Source organism: Anastrepha obliqua, chromosome 5 (genome assembly GCF_027943255.1).
Source record: "Anastrepha obliqua isolate idAnaObli1 chromosome 5, idAnaObli1_1.0, whole genome shotgun sequence".
Taxonomy (NCBI): domain Eukaryota; kingdom Metazoa; phylum Arthropoda; class Insecta; order Diptera; family Tephritidae; genus Anastrepha; species Anastrepha obliqua.
Genome location: NC_072896.1, coordinates 89,027,192 through 89,040,489, shown reverse-complemented (window position 1 = coordinate 89,040,489; position 13,298 = coordinate 89,027,192). Strand labels below are relative to the sequence as shown.

The window sequence follows — 13,298 nt, the reverse complement described above, 5'->3', positions numbered from 1 at the left end:
TTGTAATACAACTAAACAAAATCAACTTTACAGGTTTTAATATTTAATAGATAAATACGGTTAAAGATATTTTAGCTATTTATATATATTTTTTTATTAATTAAAATTTTCGTTACATTTTGCGCTTCTATCATAAATAGTAGGAGTGCCGCGTAAGCTGCTTAAAAAAGTTTTTGACGGTCGAAATTAAGGATAAACTTCACTCGGGTCGTCCAATCACTGAAAAAGTCAATGCAATCATGGAAAAAAATTAGAAATAGCAGCACATAAATAATCCCGACTTTAGCAAGGAACTATGGAAAGAGGTAAAAGTGGTCTTTATCCCTAAAGCGGGAAAAAGTTCACACACTACACCCAAGGATTTCAGGCCAATTAGCCTATCCTCCTTTCTGCTAAAAACATTAGAAAGAATTTTAGAAGAGCATATTAAGGCTAACATCAGCCCTAATAAGCTCAGCATCTCACAACATGCGTACTTTAAAGGGAAATCAACTGAAACAGCACTTAACTCACTTGTTACAGAAATCGAGAAGTCAATGTATAATAAAGAATTCACACTGGTAGCCTTTCTAGATATCGAGGGCGCATTCAACAACATCCTACCGGATACCATAATAAAGGCACTGACGGATTTCGGGATCTCTGGCGCTCTGGTTGAGTTCATCAAAAACATGCTCTTGAGCAGATTTGTGATCGCAACCCTAGGGGCCTCAGAGATCAAGAAAAAAGTTAGCAGAGGAACACCTCAAGGCGGTGTGCTGTCCCCTCTCCTATGGGTGCTGGCACTAAACTCATTGCTAAAGAGCCTAGAGGAGAGAGGACAACACGTCGTAGCATATGCGGACGATGTTGCAATGGTAGTAAGGGGGAAATTCCCCAATACACTTAGAGAAGTCATGCAAGATTTACTAAACATGGTTGAAAACTGGTCAAAAGCAAATGGGCTAAGAGTCAACCCCAATAAAACTGAACTAATCCTATTTACCAGGAAGCATAAAATTCCAAATATAGCTCCTCCGACCCTAGGTGGAACGGCACTGTCATTTAGTGATGAGGCCCGCTACTTAGGTCTAATACTAGACCGAAAGCTAACTTGGAAGGCAAATGTCGAAGATAGAGTAAAAAGGGCGACAATAGCACTATACTCTTGTAAACAGCTAATAGGACTAAGTTGGGGTCTCTCCCCATCCATCGTATACTGGCTTTACACGGCAATTGTCAGACCAATCCTAACATACGGCATATTAGTATGGTGGCCAGCTTTAGACAAATTGTACATCAAAAGAACCATGGCACACGTACAAAGAATGGCCAGTCTTTGCATCTGCGGGCCCCTCAGAACCACACCCACAGATGCACTAAATATTATGCTTAACATTTTACCAATAGAGCAGTACGGTAAGCAAACAGCTGCCAAAGCAACTCTCAGACTAAGAGAAATCGGCCTACTGAGAACGTACCAAAGAGGGCACTCCTCAATTTTAGAAAAATTCCCCTGCATTCCCAGCACAACGGACTTCTGTAGGACCAAGGACATCAATTTCGATAAATCCTTTGTCACAAGAGGAATGGGATAACGGGCTCATTGTTAAGATAAATGACTTAAACATCTATACAGATGGCTCAAAACTAGACAACCAAGTAGGCGGAGGGGTCTACTCCGACAAACTCGGAGTATGCCAATCATTTCGCTTACCTGATCATTGCAGTGTATTTCAGGCGGAAGTCACTGCCATAAAAGAGGGACTTAAAGAGATAAAAACGAGAGTATTATCCGCAAATGAAGTCTTCATTTACTCGGACAGTCAAGCAGCAATAAAAGCGCTGGAATCAAAAACACACTCGTCAAAAACAGTTCTAGAATGTTTTAAACTACTAGATGACGTATCTAAGCGCTACAAGGTGCACCTTATCTGGGTACCAGGCCACAGGAACATCGCAGGAAACTGCAAGGCGGATGAACTTGCAAGAACCGGTACAAAGCTCGATCTCGAACCGGACAAAGCGCTGGTACCCATGCCCATAGCCACTTGTAAATTACTTATAGACAGGGAAACCATCAAAAAGGCAAATACAATCTGGCAAAACCTCACAACATGCGAACTAAGCAGACAGACATGGCCGACATGGCGGTCGATCGAAGATCTTGCTAAGATTCAACAGAGAATCTATAAGAAAAATGATAGGTGTTTTAACTGGTCATTGCTTAATAGGCAGCCACGCTAGAAGGTTAGGACTCCCTTACTTCGATTTCTGTAGAAGCTGTCTAAATACAGAAGAAGAGGAAACAGTCAGACACCATTTATGTGAGTGTGAAAGCCTAGCCTAGAAAGCCTAGAAGGCTGCGCACCCTCGATACAGCATTTCTAACCGATGTAGCGGATATAGCCCATCTAAAACTAACGAAGCTCTGCTCGTTTATTAAAGCAACCGGATGGTTTGAAAAGGAACACGTAGAGTAAGGATAAGCTCCAGTGGTATCACAATGGACCTGCCGAAGGTCTAAGTGTGTCTTACGACAACCACCCTACCTACCTACCTAGCAAGGAACTACGCATTCATCGCCATGAACAATTTGAGAAAATTTGGAACAAGTTTTACGTGTTAGTGTCCCTGAGCTCTCTTCATTAGCGCGATAACCGCTTCCACAGTATTGACCGAGTTTAACAAAGCGCCCCAGTTAGGAGCCCTTCCTCTTCCTCTGCAACTACCAGCTGGTACCATTGAACTTAAGAAGTAAAAAATTTAATGGACCGAATATCCAACGGCGAAGCGGAACAAAATCGAGCCACTTCTAAAGTGGGTACAAATATTCATACAAACTAAATCGTGCACCAAAGGTGCTGAAGCTTTCCACGCGGTGGCAAAGTGGCGTACAATACGTGAACATAACTTTTTTGAACTGGAGTGAATGCTTTGGATATTGACGATAGTCTCCCAAGCAAACTGTGAAACAATTTTGTTTTGTATTAAAATTTTACTTCAAATGGCGCCTTTTCACTCGATATAAGAACTTGCCCCAGTGCTACTCTGAACATCATTTTGCACTTACTTCCATCGACTTTTACGTTACATTTCCATCGCTGTTCAACATGCAATGAGGTTAAAAGAGGTTTATCGCACACCATTAAATTTCCAAGGCAATCTCTCAAGGGAATGGTAGCATTTTCGGGCAGTTAACACCGTATTTCTCCGGATTTCGAACAGATCTATAGTTTGAGGACCGTGCTACGGCAATCTTTCCAAATAGGCAGAATTGGACCGCCAGACTGGTACTTCAACCATTTCACCTACTTTCTCAAACACTTTTCTTAGGCCGATTTTGGAATCACTTTCAGCTTCTTCTGCAAATTCTCATTTGCCGTCTGAACCGTCTCAAAACGCTTACCTCGAAGTGGTAAATTGTGTCGTGGAAGTAAGAAATAGTTAAACATGAGCTCGTAAAGCGCATACAGAGCTTACAGAACAACATTAAAGGTGTTTTTGTTCAAGTAGTCGCCCACAAAAAGAGGTGCGCGAGCCGATGCCTTGTCGCAGGGAATAAACCACGGATTAGCTTACCGCAATTTCGCTACTTTTATAAATAATTTATTTCCTGATCAACATGCCCTCTCCGTGGTAAGGATAGACATTTAGATTAAAAAAATAAATAATTGGCGCGTACACTTCTGTTAGGTGTTTGGCCGAGCTCCTCCTCCTATTTGTGGTGTGCGTCTTGATGTTGTTCCACAAATGGAGGAACCTACAGTTTCAAGCCGACTCCGAACGGCAGATATTTTTATGAGGAGCTTTTTCATGGCAGAAATACACTCGGAGGTTTGCCATTGCCTGCCGAGGGGCGACCGCTATTAGAAAAATGTTTTTTTATTAATTTTGCTTTCACCGAGATTCGAACCAACGACCTCTCTGTGAATTCCGAATGGTAATCACGCACCAACCCATTCGGCTACGGCGGCCGCACATTTAGATTAGAAGACAGAAATTGAAGTGGATTGGTCACACCTTACGCAAGGCAAACGGTAACATAGCGAAGAAGGCAATGGAATTGAACCCACTCACAGCGAGAAGAAAAGCGACTGACAGGCTAATGGAAACCTGGAAACTGTGGACCGCGAGAGAACACAACTCGGGTTAAGCAGGTGAAGGCGTTATCCAGTAATCGGACGAGATGGCGCGCAGGTGTTGTTGGAACAATGATGATGATGATGATGAGCATTCTTCCCCAAACGCTACATATTACTGCTATTTATCGTGTTTATATATTGCAAGCAACAGCTTGGCGAATAACAGTAGCGTAACAGAAGTGAGAGTAGTAGCGGTACCGCTGGAGAACACATGAATAATTTCGCAAGTAGCGCTCCGGCCGATTCCAAGTTTTCTACTACTACTCCAACTGCAGAGAGTACTGAAATTTTTTTTTTTATCAGTACACTGAGCTACTAGCAGTAACGAAACGACGGAGGAAAAAAAATTTATCGTCGTTTTACGCTACATGCTCCACTACGCATCTATCTGTTCAAGTTCAGAGTAGTAGCGAGAGGAAAAACGAAAACTAGAAAGTGGCAGAGCAATTTCAATGCCTGGTTTTGCCTTATTCGTTGAAATATAAATAATTTGAAATACTTAAAAAACTTCGATATACAAAGTAGTTCTAATTTCTACTTAAATGTTTATATTTTCTAATAAATCCAAAAGTTATAGAAATGAAAGTTTTTCTTAGTAGACTCGTATATAATTATGAAACATTTACTAAAAAAGCTTACCAAACAGCAAATCGCTCTACTTTCACTCTCAAATGGCCCTATTGCCGACTGTAAATTGCATCCTAGTCGGTTTGGCACACATTCAACAGATTTTGCTTAGATATCTAATAAAAAAAATTAACATCTAAACCATTTTTCCATGGCCCACCAAGTAGAAATGCCTTTGAATGCCGCCATGTGTTTGTGTTATGTGATTTCAATTAGTGAGTATACGTATGTATGTATTTTAGTTATGTATGTATGTACATTTATGCTTGTATGTATATTATATAAATTTGTTTTAATTGTTATAAACGACAGTGTTCAATAATATGCAGTACCAAGCATTTGTTAGGTGCGCGCGTCGGAAGCTACCAAATACTCTTACATTTATAAATATAATATTTATATATTAGAAAATATTATTACACTACAACAGCGCAGCTGATTGCGCTAAAATATATTTAAGCAATATTTTGCAGCTTTTCAAAAATAATATTGCACGAAAAATTTTTATTCAAAATAAATTTTATTTTTATTAAAAGTAATTTTTAAAAATTTTGTATTTTATATTTTTATTAAAAATTGTTATTCAAAATAAATTTTATTTTTATTTATTATTGATTTTTAATAAAAATTATTTTATATTTTTATTAAAAATTTTATTTATTAAAAGTAATTTTTGTTTAAAATTTTTTATTAAATGCGTTTTTCTTCGTTGTACCTATTAAATACGATAGTACATTTTTGCGTAGGCATCTTTTTCTTTCTTCATGCTTCCAAGTGCTTCAGGGAAACAGAACGATTCAGTGGAATTCCCTCAAAATGACTTTAGTCCATTTAGTACTTTATGCCTGTCAATCACTAAATTATAGTGTTTGAATCAATGCACATTGAACAGGTAGTAGCAATAGAGAGAGAAAAAAAAACAAGTGCAATGTAGTTTGTTTTTGCTTTTGCTCTCTACATGCGAAAATCTACAAGAAAAGATTCTGTCAATCTAATTTAAACAAAATTTTACAATTTAGAGCCCAAATAAATAGAAAAAAAAATCAAATCAGCTGCTCTACTGGTACTATCTACTCAATGTGCCTTGGTTTGAATGGGATATTCATAGCCGTAAATTAAAATAAGACATACATATGTAGATAAATTTTATGAGAGAGCAGCATTTATTTAAAAAACTGCTACTCTTTGTTTGTTGTAGCTGCATTGCTTCAAATCCTTAATCTCATAAATAAGTTATTTTAACAGGTAATGTGTCCGATAATATTTGCAAAAAAAAATTACTCTGGTGCTGGGTGAAACTCAAAGCAATCAAAAACAGGATGTTCCGCTTTTAGTGGGGCCGTGTACGTGGGAAGATAGGGGCGAGCGATAGTAGCAAAATATCGCATGGGAAGCTTCGTTTCGGAGGTATGGGGATTTTGTAATTTTAGCTACTTTTCTCCTAACATCCTATAATTTTCTTGGTGTAGATTCTATGAAGGTTATATTTATCTTTAACGATGGCTAGCTTAGGCTTTCCAACAAATGCTTCGTCAAATCTCGACTTTCCTTCTCTACACTAACGGTTTTTCAACAACATCATCCACTACTCTCACTCACCTAACACGCCTCTCCCTGTGGACCTAATCTGGGCCTACCGTTAGATGAGTCACACGATGACGATCGGTGGCTACACGGCACTGCACTATGGGCTGGCATCAAGAAAGGTGGCCAAAAGTCGGTTTTGGAACTGGGACCAATGGAGTATATTTTTGATAGCTATACACTTTAGAGCAGCTATGAGCAAAATTTCAGAGAATTTCGTTTAGTAGTTTTGCCATTAAAGGGCGATAACCATTCATACTTCGGCTTTTTTTGCACTTGGTCATATAGTTAAAAACAGTGCGAAATTCGAATATCGCTCAAAATATTTTTGGTAAATTTTACGTTTTTGTATTCAGTTAGAATATTCCAACACAGATTATACTGAAAAAGCTTTGAAATAAAGGAACTTGACGAAAAAAAATTAATTTTATTCTTAAAATGTTGTTTTTTACCAAAAAGTTTTAGCCGTCGAATGCTGGCAACTTTTGGCACTCCATGATATTAACAAAATTTCAATATGAAAATATTCTTTGAAGTATCTATTATTACCTATTAATGCGCAAATGTGCGCTTTTTAGTATTTTCAGAGATAACGGTAAAAACGTATGTGCGCTCTGAACAGCTTTTGTACTGTGTCTATGTTCAAATGCCCATAACGTTTTACTGAATTGACAGATTTGAGTCATTTTTGATATATTAAAAATATTTTTAAAAAATCGTTACACAGCCAATAGAAATGTTTTTTTTGTTTACATTACAAAAGTAACAAAGTAGCCATGATAAATTAAAAAAATCGTTGGGAGAACGTAATTCTGATTGGGGGAAGGTTTTTTTAAATGTCTAGAATTTTGCTTCTAACAACATAGTAGGCATTAAATCAAAAATAAATTTCAGAAAATTCGAAACTTAGTTGGTCGGCTCATTGTTAAATGCAATTTAATCAAAGCTGTTTCATTATAATGGCGACATTCACGAAGAAGGAAATTTTAGATGCCAATGATGCTGAAAAAGGAAGCGGTGTAAAATATATTTTAAATAAATTACTAATTGAAGAAAATAAGGTACATTCTGAGGATCTTAAGCGTTTAGTTAAGATGGTTGCGTCTCTTATTTCTAAAAGAAAGGTTAAATACAAAAAAACCAAAAAAAAATAATAAATCATTTACAGAGAAAAATGTCGAATGGATTAATTCACAGTTTCTCATTCCAGAATTAAGAATAAAGTCTAGTTCCGATTCTTCTTCCTTGAAACGTGGTCGCCCATGTGTTGAATTTGAAAAAATGTCAGATCGATCGAAGCGGCGGGCAATTGCAAAAATAAGCCAGCAATGTGAAAACGATCCTCTAAAAATATTATAGGCGGCACGACAAGCTGCAATAAAGTCTCAGGAGTGCGAATTAAGTTCGGTAAAGTTCCAGTAAGCCACGCTTTCACTTATTGTGAAATCTCCTGAAGAAGCTCTGGCTTTTTTGATCGATAATGGGCTTTCAAAATCAGTTTATACAAATATAAGGTTAGCAACAAAATTAAGCGGAGCTGATGTTTGGCCTCCTTACGATCGATTAAAGGAAGCTAAAGAGCAATGTAGACCTCTAAAAGAATTCATTCAAATAAATGAGAATGAAGCTAAGTGCGATCTTCAAGCGCTTTTAAATCATACTGCCAGAAGAATTGCCGAGTTGCAGCAAGAAGTAGTACTTTTATATGCACAGAAGTCTAATTTTTGCGACATTGAAGCTGTTTTTATTTTTTCTTGGGGGTTTGATGGAACCAGTGGATTTCCATCATTCAAACAACCTTATTCTGAATCAAGTGTAGAAAAAGTTGATACAAATTTACTTGCTTGTACATGCATTCCTTTAAGATTAGTAACGTCAAATGGGACCATTTTGTGGAACAACGCTATTTCTCAATCTGAAAAATTTTGTCGCCCAATTTCACTTAAATGGATAAAAGAAACTACTGAAATTATTAAATCACAAAAGCAAATAATGGACGAACAAATTAATAAGCTCGAGTGCTTGGAAATTGAGGTACAACATTTTCGTATACGTTTACATTTTTCTTTGCATATGACTCTAATAGATGGTAAAGTTTTAAATGCACTTACTGACACAACATCATCACAGTCATGTCCAATTTGCCACGCGACACCAAAACAATTCAATGATCTTTCCAATATTGCGACAGATGTTTTCTTACCAATTACTGGCTCCCTGCAGCATGGCATAAGTCCATTGCACGCTTGGATTAAAATTTTGGAATGCTGTTTAAATATTTCATACAGGAAAAATATAAGAAAGTGGAGAGTCTCAAACGAAGTTGATAAAAAAGAATATTCGCGCAGAAAAGCAGAAATACAAGATATTTTGTGGAAGAAATTGGGATTGAAAGTGGACATGCCCAAGGATAGAGGTTGCGGAAACAGTAATGATGGCAATTCAGCTCGTCGGGCTTTTCAAAATTCAGAAGTCTTTGCAAATTGTTTAGAGTTGAATACAGAATTAGTAACCAACTTTTCAATAATATTAATGGCTTTATCCTGCCATCTGCCGATAGATCCTAATAAATTCAATATACTGTGCCATCAGACTGCAAGAATTTATGTTGCGAACTACAATTGGTATTTTATGCCTGCGACGGTTCATAAAATATTAATTCACGGCTCTGCGATTATAGAAAATAGTATTTTACCTGTAGGAATGTTTGCAGAAGAAGCTTCTGAAGCCCGCAATAAAAATTATAAGTGTTACCGTGAGCGGCACAGTCGGAAATGTAGTCGAGAAGCTACAATGCAAGATATGTTCTTGCGTTCTATGGATTCCTCAGATCCACTAATAGCGTCTCATAGCTTGAGTTCACGACTACAAAAACGAAAAAAATTGCCTCTTCCATCTGCAGTAATTGCATTACTCGCATTACCAGAGGTTTCGCAAAGTGAAGAGTAACGGCCACTCCTCAAAAGAGATAAAAAAAAAGTAAATCATAAAAAAAATATAAAAATATAAAAAAATTAAAAAAAAAAATCTTAAAAAAGCAAAAAAAAATATTTTCAGTTGAAATCAATTTTATTTTCCTAAAATATCTTTAATTTTCAAATTAAGAAAAATATAAAATAAAAAAATCTTAAAAAAAAATCGTTTTAATAAAAAAAAACCAAAAAACCGTAAAAAAAAATTTAAAAAATAAAGAAAAAATAAAAAAAAAAAAAAAAATTAAAAAAAAAAAAAAAAAAAAGTGGAGTCTTCTAAACCTGTAACCTCCTCGTGGTAGGCTCTGGAAACTGCAAATGTTCACCAAACTTTGCAGGCTAATAACAGGCTTATGAAAGTGCTGGAATTTTCAACTTAGGCGCTTGGTATAAAGATTTTTCAAATTCTGAGTCCAGATTCGAAATCAGCGACCTCGAAAACCCCTTTATGCAAATATTTGTATAAAAAATTGATTTTTTTTAATTTCGGCCGCCATATTGGATCCGCCATATTGAATTTTTAAATTCTGAGTCCAGATTCGAAATCAGTGACCTCGAAAACCCCTGTATGCAAATATTTGTATAAAAAAATTGATTTTTTAAAATTTCGGTCGCCATATTGGATCCGCCATATTGAATTTTTAAATCCTGAGTCCAGATTCGAAATCAGCGACCTCGAAAACCCCTGTATGCAAATATTTGTATAAAAATATGGATTTTTTAAATTTTCGGTCGCCATATTGGATCCGCCATATTGAATTTCTAAAATCTGATTTCAGATTCGACATCAGCGACCCCAAAAACATTTATATACCAAGTTTCACGAAAAAATGTTTTGATTTCGATTTATGGCCGCTTTTCCTTGATGCCAGCCCATAGTGCACTGTGAGTTGCTACAACAGCAACAACATCATCCACTACTAAAGGGTGATTTTTTAGCTATCTTTTTAAACAGTTGGTTTAAACAGCTGACGCACGTTTCGTGTTTTGTTTCACTGTCAAGTTTGGTCTATAATTGAACCATGAATAGTCTTACAAACGAACAACGCTTGCAAATTATTGAATTTTATTATAAAAATTCGTGTTCTGTAAAGAAAGTTTAAGATCTACTTTTTTATCAAAAAATTGTGTTCAGCGACGAAGCTCATTTTTGAATCAATTGGTACGTAAATAAGCAGAATTGTCGATTTTGGAGTGAGATCAGCCAGAAGAATTGCAAGAGCTACCAATGTAACGTAAATGTGAATGGTGAGCGCTACCGTGAAATGACATCCAACTTTTTGTTGCCCAAAATGCAAGAGCTTGACTTGCATGCCATGTGGTTTTAGCAAGACGGTGCCACATGCCACACAGCACGCGTAACAATGGACTTGTTGAGAGGCGAGTTCGGTGAACATTTTATTACACGTTCGGGACCTGTCAATTGGCCACCCAGATCGTGCGATATAACGCCTTTAGATTATTTTTTGTGGGGCTATGTTAAAGCTCATGTCTATTCAGACAAGCCTGTTTCAATTAACGCATTGGAAGACAACATTAAAGCATTTATATGTGAGATACCGGTCGAAACATTGGAAAGAGTATGCCAAAATTGGACTAAGCGGATGGACCATTTGAAGCGCAGTCGCGGTCAACATTTGCATGAAATAATCTTCAAACATTAAATTATATGGACTGTACTATCGATTTAAATAAAAATCTCATGCATTTTTCTGAATTTTACGTGTGTTTTTTTGGAAAACTTTTCTATAGCTCTTAAAAAATCCCTTTAGTTAGCCGCCGTTTTGCTTTTGGCCACTTATTCAGTTTGCAACTATATTAAATAAGTTAAAAATTAATTAAACTATTTTTTCACTTCACACTTGTCATTACAACATCTGAGCTTCCACTGATAAGGTAAAATGTAAGCACGTTTTATTCATATGAAAGTACGAGTACATAAGTAATGCCAGCTCTATTTAGTAGTGTTAGAAACAAATTATACCGTTACTGCACACTATTTCCGTTGGAGAAGACCCTTACTGAAATTTTCTGGGGAATATTTTTGTGGAATATTTTAATCCTCTATCGATCCTAGAAACTTAAAATTTTTAAGATTTTCAAAAATAAGGGTCAAAATGAACCACAAAGTAAGGAATATTAGGTTAAAATGTTCCACAATGTTTCCAAAGTCTTAAAGACAATATTAATGTTAAATATAGTTGTATACGAGTTTTTTCAAATAATTTCGATCAACTTGAAAACAAATTAGGAAGAATTCAATATACTGTAAAAAAAATTGACTTTTAGCAACACAGCGGCGTTCTCGCCTTCTTTTAATTAATTAATTAAACTTATTTTTTTTTTAAGATAAAGGGAAAAAATAAAAAATAATAAATTTGAAAAATTAGAGCCAAAATCACCTACACGGTGGAAGAAATATAGGAAATATTTTTGTCTTTTTTTGCTGCCGCAAAGTGCAATTATTTTTCAATAAATACTCATAACAAATTTACTCGTATAAGAGAAAATATTTAAGAGTATTTAAAATATTCATTATGCTGACCCGGTTATAACGCATACATATATAAGTATGCATACAATACAGTTATCGTCTCAACTCTTGACTTAAATTAGAGAGCCATAATACACATCTCGCCGTTTTTTTAGTCTACTTGTAGATCCCCATTTCTCTACAAAAATGGTGCATCCTAAATTTTCATGCCGTTTTTGAACGGCAGATGGTCTTCACGAGATTTTTTTCATAGTAGAAAATTAGGCAAAGATGTGTCAAAAATTAGTACTTCTATGATTTTTGTGGTAAGTCTTTGAGATGTTCGATTTGAATCCACATAGCTTTCTCGCATAGTGTAAAAAAAATGTCATTTGAAAATATAATAAGAAAATACGTTTTATCTAATGATTGTAGTGAGAACATCACATCGGAGAAATGTATCGCTAAATAGGCCAAAAACCACACAGTACGCATAAATGAATGATAAATCCATATGCAGAAGTATACGTATTGCTGAGAGAAAAGTCACCAGCGTTCAACGAATATTCGTTGCTAGCATTCATAGACATCAAGAGAGCCTTTAACAGCATTGTATGCAGCGCAATAACGCTCGTGGGTCACACACTGGCACAATTAACCCTTTGGAGCCGTACGTGTCTACTTTCAGCCATCACAGTAAGGAACCATACTAATTTCATAATGTATTTATTTATAGAATTAATAAATCTTGTTTATCCTTCATAATCTTATATGTTATCATGCATCACTGCTCATTCAAAGGAAATTATGGTAATTCCGACCCCATTACCAAATTTAATACGACCATAAAGGGTTAAGGGTATGTAAATATAAACAAAACAAAACAGTTGGTCTTTCTCACTGGCAGTAGTAGCTTTGAAAATAGTGGATTTCTACACCCACATTGCGGTTACGAAACTAGCGAATTCGCCTTTGACAGCCAGTTGAGAAAACGAAATGTGTGAAAGGGCACTTGAAGGAGAATACTGGTTTATCGGGGCTCACTTCATTGGTAAGATGAGAGCACTACTCTCAGTGAGAGTTACACATTGGGCTGTGAGTCTGAGTGTATCTCATAGTGGACAGCCGCTACAACCTAACCTAAGCTAGATTTAAGGTTAAAAAAAGTCAATAAGTTTATAAAAATTAAATAGTGCATATTTTTTTGTTTAGTAAAGTTATATGTAGATATCACAAGTTTATGAAATTCAGTTTGATTTAGAGAAATAACATTTCTCTTTTGCTGTATATTAGTTCTCACCTCCCATCCTGTTAAAAACAAATACTAATTATTACTTGTATGTATATATGTGTGTATGTAGGCATGAGTTTATGTTATGTTGGTGAATAAGAACGAAGCCCAGTTGTAGTTTTTGTTATTTGCTTTTGATGGTGAATAATTTGCATAGCGTTTTTTGGTAATTGAATAGATTTAAGTATATTTTCATAATTATAATAATTATATATATATATATAGTT

General features: G+C 35.8%; 1 protein-coding gene across 3 annotated transcripts in view; it reads right to left on the bottom strand.

Moving 5' to 3' along the window:
- Positions 1-13,298, bottom strand: part of LOC129249386 (uncharacterized) — an 86,488-nt gene that overhangs the window by 23,617 nt on the left and 49,573 nt on the right. The gene's annotated exons all lie outside the window — the stretch shown is intronic.